This window comes from Phodopus roborovskii, unplaced genomic scaffold (assembly GCF_943737965.1).
Source record: "Phodopus roborovskii unplaced genomic scaffold, PHOROB, whole genome shotgun sequence".
In the NCBI taxonomy this organism is placed as follows: domain Eukaryota; kingdom Metazoa; phylum Chordata; class Mammalia; order Rodentia; family Cricetidae; genus Phodopus; species Phodopus roborovskii.
The window spans coordinates 15,914,055-15,917,976 of record NW_026126433.1 but is presented as its reverse complement, the minus strand read 5'-3'; the positions used below and the strand labels follow the sequence as shown (position 1 = coordinate 15,917,976).

The 3,922-nt window shown below is 35.9% G+C and overlaps 1 pseudogene; it reads left to right on the top strand.

The window, feature by feature from the left end:
- The first annotated feature begins 2,600 nt into the window (after nucleotides 1–2,600).
- LOC127223378 (chromatin target of PRMT1 protein-like) lies at nucleotides 2,601–3,210 on the top strand (annotated as a pseudogene).
- The last annotated feature ends 712 nt before the right edge of the window (nucleotides 3,211–3,922 follow it).

Below are 3,922 nucleotides of genomic sequence, written 5' to 3'. Positions count from 1 at the left end.
GATGTAACAATACTGACACTAAGGCATACAAATTGGCCTCTTCAGGAGGTCAATGTTCAACTGTTAAAGATTGGAACATTATCTCAGGTAAAACAGAGCATGAGATGGGTCAAATTATAGGGCCAGAAGGACAGAGAGGAAAATTAAAGCCCTATGTGACTAACATAGCAATGAAGTTGGGGGGTTGTGATTTGCTAAAGTAATGGAATATTCAGATTAATATTCCTCCAATCTCAGAAACAAACTATAAAATAGCATATGTTCTGAGAAAAAAAAATTAAAAAAAGTCACCTGCCCTTCAGATTGTAGAAAAACAGGTCACAATACCTGGTGATCTTTCAAAGACACCAACAACCCTACCTTTAAAATGGCTAATGGGCAAATCTGTATGGGTTGAGCAATGGTCTTTGACAACAGAGAAATTCTACATCTTAGAACAGCTGGTACAGGAGCATCTAAATGTTCATCATATTGACAAATCAACCAGCCCAAGGAATTCTCCAGTGTTTATTATTAAAAAGAAATCTGGAAAATGGAGTTTGATAACAAATCAAGAGATGATTATAAGTTGATTCAGACAATGGACATTTTACAATCTGGAATAACTTTGCCTTCTTTATTACCTAAGGGATGGCCTGTTACGGTTAATGATTTAAAATACTGTTTCTCCAATATCCCTTACAAGAAAAAGACAGGGAAAAAAATTGCCTTCATGGTGCCTACTTATAAATCTCAGCCTGTTAAGAGATATCAATGGAAGGGTCTCTCACAGGGAATTTTAAATACCCCACCCTCTGCCAAATTTTGTATGACAAATATTAGAAAAGCAATTTCATCAATCAATAGTTTACCATTACATGGATTCTAGCTAATTCAATTGTAGATGTTTAGAGAAGTAAAGACAATTTTGCCTTGTTGGAGATTATAAATTTCCCCTAAAAATACAAAGAGGAGATTCTATTAGTTATTTAGGATATAAAATAAGTCTACAAGTAAAATTAGATCCCCAAGGGTGCAAATTAGGAGAGAGAAATTGCAGACTCTTAATTTACTTTCCAAGATTGCTAGGAGATACTTCCTATCTATGGGCCACTATTGGAATAAAAAATATTGAATTAGGTAATTTCCTCAAAATCTTAGATGGTGACAAGGACATAAATAGTTCAAGAGAGTAATCAGCTGAAGTTGGGAGAGAATTGGCTTTTGTAGAAAAGAAATTAGAGGATGCACATGTGGATCATTTGGATCTAGACTTGACAGCATTCTGGTTATTTCATCAACTAAGCATTCTCCTATACGAATGGAGAGGGAATATATTATCTTAGAATGAATCTTTTTACCACATAAACTGAGTAAAACAGTAAAAACTTATGTGGACATGGTCACTGAGTTTATTCTAAAAGGAAAATTGAGATTTCACCAATTGTCAGGAATAGACCCAGCAGAAATTTTAGTACTTTTAATAATGATGAAATTGACAAATGATGGGCAGAATGTAAACCTTGGCAAAGAGTTCACAGTAAATTTTGGGAAGAGATTAAAAATAAATACTCCAAAAGCAAGAGAATTCAATTTATAAAGAGAATGTACTGGATCCTTCTTCATGTTGTACGGGGAACACCAAAATCTGAAGCAGCTACATTCTATCCTGATGCAAATAAATGGGAAAGGCAGGTTACAAATCAGAAAATTTATGTAGAATAGCTCAAAGCCCTTATAATTTCATCCAAACTTTGGAATTATGTGATATTGTTATGGTTATTAATGGATTTATAAAAATTGTACACATAGTTACTGATTTTTAATATGCAGAAAGAGTTGTTTTGCATATTGAAAGAGCTGTATACCAGATGATACAGAACTGACTTTACTATTTACTCAGTTACAATAACTAATCAGGAATAGGAATCATTCCTGTATATAACACACATCCCATCTCATATGGGTCTGTCAGGTCCTCTAGCACAAGGTAATGAATAAATTAATCAACTATTGATAGTGAATATAATGGAGTCCTCAGAATTTCATAAAAAAAAAAAAATCATGACAATAGAAAAAGCTTGAAAAAGATTGTTCCATTACTCTTCCATGGGCCAAGTAATGTATAAGGAAATGTTCTTCTTGTTCTTAATACAATGAAACTTTACTACTTGCACAAAATAACCCAAAGGGTACTCAAAGGAATGAAATATTGCAGATGGATGTTTTCCATTTTGTAGAATTTAGAAAATTAAAATATGTACACAACACCATTGATTCCTATTCAAGATTTTAATGAGGAATTGCTTTTAGTTCTTAAAATGCTAATTTGATTTTAGACACCAAGTGGGAGTGTGCAGTACTGGTGTTGTTGGCACGAACAAAAGACAGGAAAGGGCAGGCCTGATAAGTAGGAGGATTGGCCAGCTAGACACCCAACCCACAACAAGTGTGCCTCCCATAAAATCATTTAAGCATATAACCCAACAGCCCAACTAGTTAACCCAAGAGGTGCCTTGTCAGCTCAGGTTCAGTTGGCCCACAGCTCACCCATTGCAGCCATGGTGGAAGCCCTGTAAGGAGTGATGGCATCTATCTCCTTCAGTTCTCAGTACTTGAAGATGGTTGCACAGTCAGAGCCAAAAGTTGTGCTAAAAAAACACCACCAAGATGTCTCTAAATGAATGATTTCCTAATAGGCTAAAGAACTAACACTTGATGCCAATGCATATTAGGGTTTTGATGCAACAGCTAGCCAGTGCCAAAAAAAAAAAAAAAAAAGACTGGCAAAGCAGTTGGAGAATAGACCCTCTGTCCAGACAAAATTAAAACTTAAGCAGAAAGGCTTAAAGCAGAGAGAACCTTGGTAAGAGTAACAACCAGGCATATTTAGGCCAACCCATAGGTACCCTATCCAGGAGGGTGATTGGAAGAAGAGGCCTACCTATAATTCAGAGAGACGTTCCCTTGCCCTAGAGGGTCTATTGTGGCACATGCCACCAGAACCATGCTTCCAGGCAGGATGTCACTATGAGGTTAGCATATGATAGGTCTAGGTAGAGGGGGCTATGAAGGCAGAGGTTGAGGTCATGGTCTAGGAAGAAGTGTCCTCACTCATCCTAGGAGCAGCTAAACAACAAATTGACTGCATACATGTTGAAAACTAAAGAACACTTGGATGCTGAGCTGGATGCCTACATGGTACAGACAGATCCTGAAACCAATGACTGAAGCCTGCCTGCCTGCTTAGTAGATTCTTGTTAAAGTCACCACATCTTTAAAAAATAACCTTAAGAAAATATGAGAAGAAACCTGGTTGATGATGGAAGAACCTGTCACAATAAGATGTAGACTTACCTACCAGCATTTTGCATATTTAGTCTCTTCTGTCTAATTTCTGATACTGTGTTATATGAAACCCTATTTTGCTTTGATTTGCCTGAGTATGTTTGATTATTCATGTAGTCACCCAGACTTCTGTTTGAATAGGAATGTTTTGGCATTATGAATAGAACATTTTTCCAGCCTTTGCATTACATGTCATATACTCTGACATTTTAATATTTCCTCTGTTCATATTTATGATCCCAAAATAGAATCATAGAAGGAGCCTGTGTTGTCACTAATGTGTAGTCTCTGGGATAGAGCTCTGCATCCTCCTTAAAAGATTCCCATTAATAGCTAAAACTAAAGGTGTGTGTGCTATGATGATGGTGAAGACAATATACTAGAAATGCTAGTATGGCTTTAATTTTGTCAAAGTTGGTGCTGACTACACTGACATCATATAAATGGTAGCTTATATGCTGAGTTGGATATGTACAATACCTACCCTAAAATAAGGATAAAAATTAATAAATATTCCCAAATGTTTGTTTCTGATTTTCTCTACAGACATATAATGCAAATGATCTTTTGTAGTCCCAGTCAGTTAAAAATTAAA